At 37.6% G+C, this 16,409-nt stretch overlaps 1 protein-coding gene across 7 annotated transcripts in view; it reads right to left on the bottom strand.

The window, feature by feature from the left end:
- ENOX1 (ecto-NOX disulfide-thiol exchanger 1) overlaps window positions 1-16,409 on the bottom strand; it is a 360,411-nt gene that overhangs the window by 334,479 nt on the left and 9,523 nt on the right. The window contains exon 2 of one of the 7 annotated variants that reach the window (XM_068675281.1): window positions 12,981-13,054. The exons of the other annotated variants lie outside the window; for them this stretch is intronic. The gene's annotated coding sequence lies outside the window, so the exon portion shown is untranslated. The remainder of the gene's footprint in view (window positions 1-12,980; window positions 13,055-16,409) is intronic. 7 annotated transcript variants of the gene reach the window in all.

Here is a 16,409-nt window from a genome sequence, read left to right as displayed (position 1 = left end):
TGTTTGGGGAGCTTTTAATTTTTTTCTTTAAAGCATTTCAACTCCTTTAGCCAAAGTAAATGCATCACAGATTAGTTCTCAGAAGTGCCCTCAGCCAAAAAAGTAAGTTATTATAACATGGAGAATGATATTGGGAACTAAGTAAAGCTTTAACAGCCTCCACGGAACATGATAGATGTGGGGGGCTCAGAACACAGACTGAAACAAGCACACATTAAAGTTTTCAGACCTAATAAAGACATTGAAAATAAGGTGAGCTAGCAAGAACACTACTAATGCATATACCTCTTAGTGCCATTATGGAATTATGAAGGTATTATGCTAGTTTTGACTCATACCGTTCCTGTTAAATTTCCTATAGAAAGGGCTTAATGATATAAATAGCTCCCCTTGAACCTACCTAAAGGCAGCAACTACTCTTGCTGGGGCTGAACCAGCAAGGAAATACAGTGTGTCAGCATCTTGGGATGCTCATCCCTGCCAGACATCATCCTGCTATCTACAGTGGATCAAACAAAATTATAAGCCCCAACCATTAAAAAATAGTGACTTCTTTACAGTGAGATTTATGGGAGGGGAAAACAGAAAAAGCTTTCTAACAATCATTTTACTTTGGAATAGAGCTTAACATTTCATTTCTTAATACTGATTCCTAAAGAGATTTTCAAATTCATGAGAATTGCTGTCTGGGACTAGACCAATATCCCACTGACAGAAACAAACAAACAAAACAAAAAATTACACAGATAAAGCAATTAAGGAATAATCTGCCTTCTTGGAGTTAAGAGGAAGCTCCTTTAGCGCCCACCTTCAGGCACAATCCAAGCCTGATCCTGGTTACTCTCTGATCCCAGAGCAAACTGGTGTCCCAGTCCATCCTCCCTGGGGCCTGGACCTCACCTGAGTGAACTGAGTCCAGGACAGGTTGCCAGCACCAGCTCTGCAATGTCCCTTTCAGATTTCTACACTTTTCCCAGATCAATGGAAGAGATGAGCCCCATTTCCAGAAATGTTCTCCTCTACTTGCAAGTAGGACAGCAGAAACTGCTATCAAAGTGCATGGTAGAAAGAGCACTCACTCACTTCTGACTCTGTGAAAATTGCCTTCAAATTCAATCCTAAACATCCACATAAGATGTATCCCAGAGGCAGTGTTCTGCACTTTAAGTTAAGATAGCTGAACCTCCTAGATGCTGATCATTTGCTACCTCATTTGTCCAAGTATTCCACCTATTTTCAAATTATTCCACAACGGCATACAGTTGGTGATGAAAGGCTGAAAAGAAGGTGCTGTTCGCCACTCTCACAGTATCAAAAAGATATTCCACTTAAATTGTTGATCTCAGCTAAAGGACACGAATTGAGTACATAACTATCCCAGACTGTTTGTGTAGTCAAGATGTCACCCACGCTAAGATTGAAATCTATGCCTATAGATATAGACCTAGAAAGGTATCTGTCTCTCTCCATACAAAGGAAACTAGGGTGACTTCTAAAAAAAATGCATCTTTCTTAAACACTTCACGTGTTAGCTGGGATGAATTCAGGTTATGCTTCCAGAAGATCCAAACTACCTCCTTATTTTCTCAGCAACATCAAAGAGATGAACATTATCTAGGACGCATAACTGTTTTGGTCATGTAGTTTACTAGACATCTTAGAAACTGGCACACAAGACAGCTTTAAAAAAATAAAAAGAAGAAAGGATGACATCCTCACACACATACAGAGGCTCAGTAAATACACTGTCTCTTTTGCTATCTCCACTAGTTCCAAGAAATGGCAGCCTAGTTTTCATGCCCTGTTGGCTCTGCTGAACACTACAGATAGACAAGTGGATGACTGATGGATTCTACAGTACAGGAAGCCTTACTTGTTGACAAATGCACACTTACAAAAGGATTACAGATCTCCAAGCCACAGCAGAAACTAACAGGGTCTGTAGACCACTTGTTTGAGATTTACATTTAGTATATGACAAACACAAATATTTTTGGAGGTTCAAATATCCTCGGGTTAGCCATAAAGTGCTTATTCTCATTCTTGGTGAAGCAGGTATTCAGAACTAGGTAATACGAGCATTGATTCTCAATCTGTGTCATTAAAGACAAAATTTACGGTAAAATTCCCTACCTTTGCTTATTGGAATTGATCTGAATTGGACAACACATTTTTTTTTCATACATTTTCAATAAGCTCATGCAGTTTCGCAGCTAGACAATCAGGAACTGAGTGCACTCAGGTCTCAACACATTCAGTGAGGATGTCCCTAAGCACCCTTTGGTAGTCAGTGTTAGCTCTTCACCTGGTTTGTGTGGCACATGGTTTTGGGACAGTCCTCCTCTCCTTTACCTCTTCAAAGAAATATGAATCACAGATGCAAGTGGATACTAAAGATCCCATGACAGTTAAATCAGTCTTTCCCAGGGTCACACTTCTGCAGGCACTCATGATTTATAGCCTAGAGCCAACTCAATCAGTTTTACCTTACCTAGACTTTATACTTCTATGCTTCCTTTTCCTACAGTATGTTTCAACTAAAGCCAGAACACTAACAGGAATACGGGTTCCTTTTCTCCCAACAGGACTCCTCTACTGAATCACGTGCTGTTGCCTTATCACCCACTTAGAGTACTTCCTTCCTCTTAGGCCAGACAGTCAAGCAAAGCATTATTCCCTACAAAAGTCAGCCAAGCTTCTGAAGCTCAGCAAGCTCCCCAGGGTCTCATTTATAAACTTCCTTTGTTCTGCTTCTGGAAAAATAGTGAATGTTTCCACTGCTTTCCCTGCAGAGTAACTTGGCTGAAGCCTCTTTTCCTAAGACTTCAGTGCCAGTTATTCCCACTTCAGCGGGTGCCATCGAGGCTAATGGTCATCTATCACTCTTGCTCTGAGCCCCAACAGTGTTATCGCCTGAGGCATCCTGTGAGAAAGCAACTGAGCCAGAATTCATAAACTGCACACTGAGATTCCATAAATACAACAATTTCCAAACCAACTCTGACTCCTTGCTCAAGGAGCTTTTGAAAATCAAATGAGTCCATCAGTGAATCCAGACATCAGCAACTCTGAAATGAAAAAGGCTTGTGTTCTTGACATGTGATTATATCAACAGGAAAGTGATCTACCAGCAAAACTACTTCATTTCTTGTAACATAAAATTCATTCTTGGATATTTCCATCAAAGATGATGCATTGAACAGTTAATGGCCAAATAAATACAGAACCTTGGTGAAACATCAGGAGTGAACTAGTAATTTCATCAACAGATCTCCAGCTTCTCTACACAGAAAAAGATTTTGCCTAACTCATCATTCAGTAGTTCTAATCCAACCTGGAAATTGAATACAACCAGGGCATGTCTTCCTTTCAGTTCTTACTTAACCTCCCCAGATAAGGAGACCTAGTGCCAATTTCAATTTTCCATACAATCCCCATGTCATTACACTGAAGTATTGTGACATAAAATTAAGCCAAGTATGTTGTTCTTTATGAGGGAATTTCTTACGCCTTACTTTAAATTGGCCTAAAATTCCTATCAGATGTCACAGCAAGAGCAACCCTTCTTTCTGAAATGAAATTTCCCTGCATTGAGGTGCAATAATCGTCTGTGATATGTATATGCCATAACACTTTGTACAGGAAACCAAATGAGATTGGAAATCAAAACCTAGTCAGAATGATACTCTTATGACAACATCGCAGCAGTGTTAAAATACCATCAACATATTTTTTTAGTCCCCTCCAATGTTTTTTCTAAGAGCTTGCAGAAAGGAACACCATCGTTTTTGATGTAAAGAACATTGAAGATTCAGTCAAAACACTCAAACAAACTGACAACAAAAATTTTAAACAGAACAAAAGAACAGAGGGAAGCATTTGGACTGCAAAGTTCTTATGGATGATATCAAGATTTCCTCAGCTTTCACTAAGTGGAAGTTCCTCTTGTCCATAACCTCCACAGGGCAAATAGAAGGGAGGAAATAGAGATTTTGAAGCATGAATTAAAGAACTGAAGTTGGGAAAAAGAATATGAAAATTGACTTCTTTCCCTCCTTTGCTTGAAATACTGAAAATTGTCATGGTGCAAACAGTTCTTTTCTACTGTGCACTCTTTTTGTCGTTACTTTTAAGCCCAAGCCCCCTAGACACAAGGCTGAGGAAAATGAATACTCATGATATATTTGAACAAATCCTCACCAAAACGATAAACAGCAATTAAGAACGACCTTTCCAGAGAAAAGGATCATAACAGATATCCACTGGGATAATTCCCCAATTCATATCATTTAAGGGAATAATACTACATACGGCATGTTGAAGTGAAGTTTCACTATACATCTCCTTCCTGTCACTGTAACGACAACCCAAGGGAGTGTGGTGATACTGCAAATGTTCTTGTCCTGATCATGTTCTTCCTGAAATGGAAGCTCAAATGTAGAAAAATAAAGAATATTTTCCAACAGTAACTCCCATGCTACCATACCTTTCAAAGATTAAAAAAAATAAAAGAGTTCTGTGGCATATCCTGTTGCAGAAAAACAAAGCTAAACAAAGACAGCTTCGCTATCCCCAAACAAGCTTCTTTTCAGGGAAAATCCTATTTATTCTAGATTCTGAGACAGCAGCCAAACTTGCACAAAACAAAAACAAAAACAAACAAAAAAATGGCACCATGTGAAATTAAGTACTACCTACAAACTACAAATCTGTTCCAGTTAGATACATAGAGCAAATGTCTTAAGACCTTTTATTCAGAAATATTTGGTGGAACTCTCAGAGCAGCTGGGAGTTCCTTTGAGCTCCTCAAAGATCAATCTGTTTTGCAATCACACCGGAGTTGTCCCCTGTTATTCTGAATTTGATCACTCTTTGCAAGGAATGGTATGATGGTTCACTTAATACAGAGAAGATCCTGATACTTTTCTTCTCTTGGGCCCAGGTCCTGACATATTTTTCTTCTTCCAGAAGGTAACCAAAGCACATATACAGCTCCCTACAGCATAAATTCACAACTGGTCAGTTAACCTACTTCAGATCCCTTTATACCACCCTTGGGCCATGCTGTAACTTATGCAATTTGTGTAAAACACTTATTATTTTGTTCATTAACACTAATGTTTGTTATAGACCCCAATACAAGATTACAGTTAGATTAGAAAAAGAAAAAAACACAACTAGTTCACATACAGTAGAAGGCTGATGGCATCCACTGGTCAAAATAAATAAATAAATAAATAAAATAAAAAACCTCAGATACTGTTGCAGTCAAAGTCATTGCTTTGCTGGAGAATTACAGATTACACTGAAATTGAATTCTTTGCCTAAGGAATGGAGGAAAACACACACACAAAATCTGCCTTTTCTCTTCCTTCCACCTGAGCCCCCGTTGCTGCTAAGTGCCCAACAAACATTAACCGGGATAGTCCCTAACAATTCTCTTGGAATTAGTAAGGCGGTATGCACTTTTGCAAAGAAAGGGCAGAGACCAAGCAATAAGCTTTTAAAATCTATCTTTTCAGTTACAAGTGGAGGCAGATATGATGACAAATACATGTTTCAGAAAGCTGAATGTGTTGTTACAGCACAATACTATGGGATACCAAACATTTCCCTTTCTACTTCAGATTACATGAGAATACCAATACTCAAGATTTCCCACATAAATGGCCTGTTTCATTTTTAAGTCTGATTTTGTGTGGTTTTGTGTTTCTTCCCCCCTTGAGATCTTAACTATTTCCTCCCAGTGTTCTGTCTACGGTGCAATACATTCATAGTTTTGGCCTTGGGGTTACAGTGCAAAGATCATTTGTCTGAACAATCCCTAGCAGGGGACTGAAGCAAAGATGGGTAAAATTCATACCATGAGAAAGTGCAAAAGGATAGACCAGACATACAACAGGCAACCAAATAACATACGGTAAAAGCTATGCCATTCCATGGGGTCATTTTTGACTTCTTTCTTATGCACATAGATAGCGACAACCACTTCCACCTCAAAACATGAAATAAAATATATATATATATATATATACAATAATTTCTGACTGAGGGAAACAAGACTCAAGTTCACACTAAGCCAAAGTCAAGTAATATTTTTATTTCTTCTCTCAAGAGAATGCACTGAAAAGCCTTTCTATTCACAGCAAGTAATGGCAAGGCTTACACTAGACAGCAATCCTCACCGAGTACATGTAGAGGTGGTAGTTTCATAGCATTCCCCAAAGCACGCATCCCCATTTGGGGTGTACCTGTGTGAGAGCTACAAACCCAGCACACTTCAGGATCCAGTCTGCCCAGACCAAACAAAAATTTACACGTTTGCCGTCTTTATTAAGTGCAACAGTGTTGGGTACAATGATGTTCTGAAATATGTTTTAATGCAGATAACTGATGGAAGATGAAGCTTTTATATTTGTATTAGAGAGATTTTCCAAGTCATGTTACATTACCTCCTGATTAAAAAATAATAATAATAAAATAAAATAAAATTAAAATAAAATAAAATAAAATAAAATAAAATAAAATAAAATAAAATAAAATAAAAACACAGCCACCTCAAAAAAAAATGTATGTATAACCTTCTAGAAACACACCATTGATGCATGTGAATTGATGTTAAGGTAGAAAGCAAGTTTCCAAGCCAAAACTACAAATAATTTCTATTACCACGCAAACCAAAACAAGACAATGCTTGCATAAATATTCCTACTATGCTTGTCACTCTGTTTCAGTTACATGCATCCTGGTCTTTCCATTATTGGAATTTAGAATTAATGACCCACTGAGATTTATAGGGCTAATTACATCTCTCAGCATTACCACTTCGTAGGCCTCTGCAGCCTTAAAACAGACGTTGGAAGGTCACTTGGAAAACTCTCATTATGTTCAAAAGACATCAAATGAGGCCTTTTGCCAATAAATAAATAAATAAATATAAAAGAGAGAGCGAGAAAGAGAATTCTTCATAGGAGAGGCTTAAAAAAAATCCATTTCTATCAGTATTTCCATAAAAATACTCACTGTACATTTTTTTTCGAGAGAACTGATTAGTAGCATTTTCAACAGCACAGTCCAGTTTGTATCCATTTGTTTTTCTTCGTTTCTTCTAAAAATTTGGAATAAGTACACCTGGACTTAGCTCTCATCATTATGCAGTAGGAAATGAAAGAAAAGTTTGTGTCTGTGTTGACACACGTATGACAGATATCACCAATAAGTTACATCTGTAGGGATTGCTCAGTGTTCATGAAACTGAGTTCAACTGGCAACAACCCTGGTAAGTGAGAAGTCCATAAAATAATTTTGCCCAGTTGCACTTACTGAGACAGCTGAAATTCGTCTTTGCTCACAAACAGCATTGCACACAGATTGCTCAATGTAGATAATTCCATATGTCTTTGTGTTTCCTTTCCCCCTTTTCACAGGCATGGCTTTATTTAAGGAACCCGAAGTGCTGGGAATGATGCAAGTCACTGAAGAGTAATCACAAGTTGCACAACAAAAAGTTTGGAAATGAAGGAAAAGCACAGCCTTTATCTTAGAAAAAGGCTGATAGACAAACAGATATCAACAAAGAAATACAGAACTCAGAAGTGTTGTGCTTTTTTTTTTTTTAACTTAAAAAAGGTAATAAAGGGGAAAGAAATCCTGAGTAGATAGCTAGTCAGACTTCTGTATGGCAAGAATTAAGCCATTCAAGTACATACAATTTATAACAAATACAAACCACCATCTTTAATGACAGCACCACTGACAAATGCCACCATAGTTAAGCTAGAAATGCTCTTCATTTTGAGTCATGAATAGAATGTGCTCAGCCTTATTTGCTATATACGATCATGCCATCCAAGTACAGGCAGCAACATTTATTGAGAAATTCACTGAAAGATAACAACTGATTTAAAAGGAGTTCATGCAAGTTTAGTTAAGAAGCAACTTCAGAGATTATTTTCAATTACTGAGATAAAAATCACAGCTTCTCTCTGGATAAAAAAGGAACGTTATTTTTCCATACACTATATACAGCGTATGAAAGCTTTAAAACTAGTCTGATTTCACAAACAGTATAAGCCTCCTACTAATATTCCCTAATTCTGGTTTTCCCTCCCTCAAGTCATTTTTCAAATTATTTTCAACATTTTATTTGATCGATTAATAAAAAGCAGCTTTTCTGCTGCAGATAGCAGGTTACAAAATTCCCTTTAACATTGAACAGGCTTACACTGCTCTAACTGATTTGTTGTTGTTGTTGTTGTTGTTTAGTTGTGGTTGGTTTCTTTTACCCGGTCTGTAGGGTTCTGGCAAAGCATTGTACTTATCTGCAGAGAACTCCTCATTGATTTCAGAGAGCACGAGGATGACAGCAGGACATGAGCACTAATTTTCAATCCTCCTAAACTAGCATGAGGGTCAGGTTTATGAATTAATAAACCAGAAAGCCTTAACTTGCATCAGAAGGAGCTTTCCCAGCTTGTCTTGAAAGGCCATAGATCCGGGGAAAAAAAAAAAGCCCCATCTTCAGCTTCTCTAAACTCACTATCAAACAGTATCCCTATTTAATGAGCATCACATGGTATCCTCAACTGATGCACAGGGGATACATCCAGGCTGTCTACTTTCCACGTCTAACTTTGCTGAGACTTAAACTTGCAATTGTAGAGTTGCTGTACACTCAGTGGAGAGATTCAGACACCTGGAGCAGGCAATTCAGAGCCCAAGGGGCTGCACTGATGGCACACACTGTGCTAGCTCATAATTAGCACACCTGTGTTGCATGTTCAGAGTCTGACCAGTCCCTCAACAAATTTCAGCACAGCACCATGCTTCATGCACACTGTGCATATGAAACTAAGTCCCTTTGGTGTTTCAGCCCTACTGCCTCATTTCATTACCTGACTAAGAGAAAGAAATCTGCAAATGCAATATAGCCATAATCCTTTCAGGGCAGCAAAAAGCCTCAAGTGTTAAAGGGCAGGATGTACATAGAAATAAAGAAATGTGAGATTTATTTTCTTCAGCATGTAAACCTGGAGACATGTCATGAACATATATTAGCCCTCTTCAGATAACTACTCGAGATACTGATGGAGTTGACAGTGCAATCTTGTCAGGCTCCCATCAGACCCGTGCTAGTCGTATTCGGGGCAGACAGCAGCTCCAGAGCAGTTTAGCTTCTCTAGCACATTTCATCCATCTTACAAGATCTGTTTTATTAGCTTAAGAAAATCATAATAATAAGCTGTATTCCAAACAGTAGAGTCACTGAGATTTCTTAGAGGTAAAACAGGAAAGCATATATGGCCAAACAGTGAATGGCTTGCTAGACTGGGGAAAAAAACCACCTTTGAAGAGAAAGTACTGCTGTCTGTATGCCATTAAAGACAAAAGCAAAGGTTTTCCAGTCATAAATGATCAGAAGATTATTGGCTGATCACCTGCTGTCTTGCATGCACATCAAGCTGTTGTTACAGCAAGATTTGTTCACTTGCTTTGCCAAAATAAAGGTCTCTTAAAAAAATAAAAAATAATAAAATAGCCCATTGAAAATAACTCCCTAATCTGCCATCCTTTCAATAGAACTGAAGTGCTCTTCACACACATAGTACACAAGCATCTTGAATTAGCAGGGAACTATTTTTAAATACATGAAGTCTAAGATACGAAATTAGTTTCATGGGGAATGAGAACCTTAGAGATTATTTACTTTCCCTTAATTACTTTGACTCACCACTCATTTAGCTTGCCAATAGTACTACCTATTTCACACTCAAATTTTGAATCTAAAGACATGCAAGAATGTTTTTTGAACATTTAAGATTATGGATCTTAATGACATAACTGCATTTCTCAACGTGACTGACCCACATATAAGCTACATAAAGATACCGTACGGTACAAATATTTCTTTCTTTGGAACAACTGCCTCAAAGAAAGGATCCCTGCATAAAAACAAGCACCTTTCTTTGAGCAAATGCATGAAAATTCTGATAACTGTACAAAATTATTATAATAGATTCAGGCAGCCTGTTATACTACTGATCTCATATAATGAAAGGAGTAAAACAGAGATTAGTACTAAAAAAAAAAGTTTTTGAGAGCAAGGAACTCAGGTAACAAGACAGTACAACTTCTAAGCCTGAAGGAAAGGCTCAAGTTTCTAAGCCTCAGACTAACAAGAAATTAAGTGCATACATTGAATACTAAAAAAAAGAAAAGAAAAAAAAAAGTTGGAGTGAAAATTGATAATAATAAGATCTATAATCTTATCCCTGTAGGAAAAAAAAATAAAAAATAAAAAATGATTAGGATCTTTTTGCCTTGTAAAACAGGAAAGTGGGGAAAAATTAGGGTGAAGGGAGCAAATAATAGGGAAGTAATAAATGGATGGTAGTCTGAAAAGAAAATAGCAAGTTTGAAATATAAAAGAAATGAAGGCCACAGTAAATAAATAAATAAATAAAATACATGGAACACAGAAAAAGAGGAAAAAGAAGGGTTAAACATAAAAGGAGAGAAGGCAAGGGATAGGAAGACATGGAAGACATGGAAGGGGCAGCTTAAAGAAAAAAAAAAATAATCAAAGAAACCACACTGCAGCTCTAAATTCCTTCTTCCTTCCCCCCCAAAATAAATAAATAAATAAATAAATAAATAAATAAAATAAATTTATACTGGAAGCCAGAGCTGGAAGAAAAGCAAGTGCAAACCATTTCAGTAGCTAATGAAGCTCCCTTCAGTGCTGACAGCCCCAGGAGCAGTCCTGTCTCTGTCAAGCAGCAGGACTTTTGGCCAGAACTTCTCTTGTCCCCTTGGGAGTAAGGTTGAGCTGAAGCAATGCCTGGATGATTTTCAATGCTTTAACACCTGAGACACTGCATAACACAACATCAGCTCTGGATTTTTTAGGATGACTAGTTTTTGCTAAGTAAGAGGATTAAGAGGTGCAAAAACTGTCATAATACTTTCTATACATAGCAGCACATACTACTGCCACCATGTATCTAAAATTATGAGTTTGTATCTGAAATTACGAATTCCCTCATTAAGCAAAGTTATCAAACCATTTATGTTACAAAGTAAGAATTCTATCAGCTGTCAATGACTAATTTATCAGGAAAAAATTAAAGGCTGTTAAGGCAATTAGCAAATGAAAAATTTTAAGCGATGTTTCTGAAGATTTTCAAGAGATTTAATGAGAAAGAAGCTTGGGCTTTGGGTCCCACTTTTCAGCAGTGAATTTTGTGCTTTTCCAGCAGAACAACCATTGCAGTGTAGAAAAAGAAAGGAGAGACCCTGAAAAGAATTTCTCAAATCACTTATTATAATATAATGAATATTAACAATACATAGTACAAATTCTCTTGAGAATTGACTATTGCTGGGTTTTGGATCCCTTCTTCTAGGCTGTTAAGGTTGCTAGGGAATTTCACAGTTAATGGTGTATTTCCATATGAATGTTTGAAGAAGGGGGAAGGGTTTGCAAAACTGAATCTTAAGCATGAAGTTTTCTTTGTGCTTTTGAGAAAGAAAAAAAAAAAGTGATGTTCTTGTAAAGCTGAAATAGGACACTCTTTCTATCTTACTTATGCATTATCTACGTTTTTGGGGGAGAAAAAAAAATCCTAGAAAACAGTTAGAGTCACTGTGAGGAAGAGCTTACTTCTTTTGCTATGGCCAGTAGTAATACACCAGACTTGCCATTATTGTGTAATCAAAGGGCAACAAGTGGTCTAGAAAACATAGCAGCTGTATTTTGCTTTGATGGTTAAAAGCAAGAAATATATTTTGTTTTAAACAGATTATATGCACATTTTTCATAGACCATTTGGAAAGCACATAGCTGTGGGCTTCCCAATGACAAATACACAGAGACACCAGCAAGTGACAACATACTTTGTACTCCTTGACATGGATGAAAGAATTCAGTTCAACTCTTCTATTTTTTTCTATTTCAAAAGAGAAATGCCTAGGAAAAAGATCTTTTTAGCCCTACTTCCTGAGAACAAAGCTTAAAGGATGGCTTTATCTTTCCCCGCATCTTAATCTATTTCTCCTTTCCTCAGTAACTTTGGGTGTCATTGGTAGACATCAACGAAAACTGAAAGAGGGCAGAGTCCCTTCATTTTTCTGAAAATAAGTGGCTGAACAGAGGGGTAAAAATAGCTAATGTCCCAAGGTTTGAAGGGTAGGTACTCAGTTTTCTATCAGAAAATGCACAGAGCAATCGCCGCTGAAGAAGAACCCTCAGAAAACTAGGTAGGGTTGGCTCCAAGCTAACACCACCACCACTTATCTGGTTATGCTTTCCCGTCCTTCAGAATTCAAAACATCCCAATTCTAGCAACTCTTATTTACTGCCCGTGTACAGTAAATAGAGACACACTGTCATTAGCAGCTACTGTGACAGTTGATCTTCACACCACGGTATTATCCTAATAAACTGTTTCTAAGCCCCAGGGTCTTTGTTCTCATACAACTGACCTACAGCTGGTCACCCTGGATCTTACACAAAGCATGACGAGCACAGAGGTTATATGAGTTAATTGCATAGCGACTGCAGAGTAGCATGCTTTCTTCCGTTCAGCAATGTGTTTTTTCTCTACTGAAAACAACTGGAGTTACACTGTAATTCAAGATAATGATAGAACGGTATATGTGGATAACTCTATCATTAGTTAATGTTACCACCACATGAGCTTGACTGTATGGTATTTGACAACAAAATTCAAGTTAAACAACCTCCTCCAGAATTAAGACAATATTGGATTAATTAGGTAACTTGCTAGACATTTAGAAAATGAAGATGAATAGCCCTTTTATAACCATATTAAAATCCTGAGGAATAAGAACCAGATTGTAATCTGTTATTGTAGTGTAAATCATGAATATCTCCAGTTTGAATTACTTGAGATTTAAATCCCCAGAGATCTGAATCTGGCCCCCATCAATCTTAACAGAACATTTGACTTATTACTCACATAAAAAGGATGTAATTTCCATCAACACATAATGCACAGGAAACCATTTACTTCCTAGGAGAGTTCAAAATTCTCTGGAAAAAAAAAAATAATCTACTTATTCTGGTAGTCCTACCATCTTCTATTATTTTTATTGGTCTGTATGCTACTTTTGCTTTTAAGTATGGAGTGGAAGTCGGAAGAAAGGCTGAAACTGGGTTCCATTACTCAGCCTTTTCCCCACACATTTCCCAGAACTCAGGCAACTTTCTTCCTCCAACTAAAGACAGCTGTTGGAAATACTCCAAGAAGTCCATAAAGATTTTACTAGGTAAAACACAAGCCACACATTACTCAATTCATTTTGTAACAAGATTATTCCTTCACATTGGTCCAAAACTGAGACCGTGCAATGCTGAAAATACACCAAAATGTAGTAACTGAGTCACTAGTCTCTAAATAGTCTGGCCTAACACTCTCTCGGTCTATTTTTAGTTGTGCTTTAGCAATCTGGGATATGTCTACATAAGCCTTTTGAAGACAGGTTAGTTTTCTCTCTGCCTAAGCTTCCTGATACTTCCATACCAGCCAGGGCTGAACCTCAAGTTGTGTTAGCAAGGGATCATGAAAAAGTGAACTTAGCATAATGTTTCAAGCCTAAGAATGCAGGATGGCAAAATGTTCAGCATTGGGCTTGGCAGGAAAGAAAGCGCTTTCAGATCTGAAATATATCCATGTTAAACCTCCAGCATCTCCTATAACATGCCTGCTACATTATCTATTATTCTGACACAAAGAGGGATAACAGACTGACCATCTGGATTACAGTTTAAGCTGTAAACCACACCTCTTCTGACTGTCCCATTTCCTTTTATCCCACTCACTCTAGGGCTTGGCAAGAATCACAGACAAATAGAGCTGGAAACAGCTACATGACAGGGTCAGTTATCTCCTTCAAAGATAACACAGTTACATCTAAAACACACTTAAGAGACTTCAACAGATACAGGCCCCACAATGTTCACACAATCTACTCCAGTACCCCTCGGCATCCTACCACTAGAACATTTTTCATAAACTCATTCTTTCTTGCAACATAGTCAGCCTATTACTCTTAGTCTACTTATTGTGGGGTTTGTAAACAGACTTTTTTCCCCCTCTTGTATGTCAGACTTCATCCTGGTCTCCATCGTTGTTCAAAGCATTAATCTCATCAACTAGTTTCTACAGCTGATGAGGACTGATTTTTTTTTTTATCCCTCAAATATTGACTGTTATTTATTTGCAAGCTGAAGGAAGAAAATTTCCACTTGAACTGAAGTGTCATCAGGCTGCAGTTGGTCAAAATCCTTCTGAAACCATCATTAGTTGCGCTCCTAAAATCATGGGTTCCTTACAGATTATCTTGCTCTGTAAAGTTTATACAAAAAACATATTCAATTTCATTCTAAATACACGTGCATTATTGAGGACCACAGAGTGGAGGCAAAAATAAAGACGAGATCTTTCTCCTCAGAGAACAACCAAGAGAAACTGAAGAAAGAGAGCATAAATACCCATTTCTCCAGCCAACTCTTAGTTCTGGTGACTGTTCTTTCTCACCGAGAATGAACTCAGCATTAGGACAAACCTACTTCTGAAGTTCTCGTTTCATTTTGTTTCTGCGGCTGCTATGCTTGCTCCTCAGGCACTTAGAGAACACCTTGTCATACAGTCATTCCACGGGATCCCTTAGAGACATGACTGATAGCGCTACAAAGGCCTGCATCTTTCCTTGCATGGATGCTTATAGCTACTCTCTGAACATTTCTCATATGCAGTGAACCATCTTGCATTAATGTAAGTGCTGTTTATTTTAGGCTTTGGTTTTCAGTTCTGCGTTTCCTTTTTCCTTTATCCATTGAACGGTGAACGAGTGAATTTAAATCTCTTTGAACGGGCAATACTCAGAGGCTTATATCTCACCCTATATTGCTCATTTTGTGTTACGCTGACAGCAATGTTACCACAAAAGAAAGTTTCTCATCAAGTTTTAAGTCTTCATTTTCCTAGTGTTTAAGACATGAGTGGCTATTGCTCTTTGTCCTCCCTGGTAACAAAGACAAACTGATTCCTCTAGAACAAAGTGACGTTGAAGAGCCACTGAAACAGCCAGAGCAGTGACTTCAGTGCTCATCACAGCTATATTTCAGTGACGACAGGGGTGTCAGAGCATCTCATCTCCAGGATTATCAAACTCAATGTTCTGCTTTTGATTCAATTTTCAGTTCCATCTGGAAGCCCATTTGACATTGAAGAACCAAAAGAAATAGATTTTCTGCATGATTTCAAGATGGCCACTAGTCTTTTCCATCTAGCTACTCTCACGGCTCTTATACCTTAGATATAGAAGAATTGTTTGATTATAGTGTTGTTTGACCACTTCATACTGCTCCCTATATTCTTGGACAATACAAGCCTGAAAAAAAAAATAACATATATATATATATATATATTACTTTTATCAATTCTATTTTCCTTGTAGAATATAGCACCAAAGAGAATCGACTTCGTTATGATGGAAAAGGTAAACCTAGATGAGAGACTGGCAATCTTATAAACAGCTGCACTGTCAGATGTGCTGCCTACTTCCAGATTCTAATTAATGAAACCCACTCTGACTGTGCAGTACTCCATTGGCTTCCTTCTCACCACTATCCATGGAGAGTGGATTACATTAAGCAGCTACTCCGTTCTCATTATCAGTGAGGCTTCTCTTTCCCTATCCCCAGAGACTTTATGTAGTTACATAATCTCTCTTAGTATTTCCCAAGAAACATAAAAAGAAATTCCAAATTTCAACCTTTCACTTAAAAAAAAAGAATAAAATAATGTTAATAGTTTCCTTCTCAAACAGAAATTGCAGCTGCCTTGTATTTTGCAAAGAAAACAATATTAACTACCCATTACATATGTTCTGCAAAATGATACATAAGTTTAACAAATGCAACATGGAAAACAAAACTGCAAAACCCAACTAATGACACACATACTGCACCTGGTTTCACATGTTTTCTATAATAGCATTAACCTTTTAACAGAATTGGCAAGCAGCTGGATAGCTAAGTAGATTGGCAACAGTACACGGAGCCTTTCACCTGGAGTGTATCAGCTCAAGTTTAGCCCAGCTCCCTCTAGGAACTGAAAACATGTGCTCTCTTACAGGCTGTCAGTGAAATAAAATGGTAATTGCTATCCGCTTCATACAAAATTGGAGATTACACTGCAGAAGAAGAGCCATCAGCATAAACAGCATTTTCTCTCAGCGTTAAGATGTGAGTAACCTTGAACCAAAAACTGACCAAGGGCCCTTTCATTTGTTAAAATGATATTGACCTAAGAGATGCTCATTTTGGGCCAACTGACAGAAAGGCAACATAATGAAGATTTGAAATCAAACTTATTTTCCAA

The sequence above is a fragment of the Anas acuta genome, chromosome 1, assembly GCF_963932015.1.
Source record: "Anas acuta chromosome 1, bAnaAcu1.1, whole genome shotgun sequence".
Lineage (NCBI taxonomy): Eukaryota > Metazoa > Chordata > Aves > Anseriformes > Anatidae > Anas > Anas acuta.
Note: the sequence above shows the minus strand (reverse complement) of the source record. Positions and strands in the feature narration are given on the sequence as shown.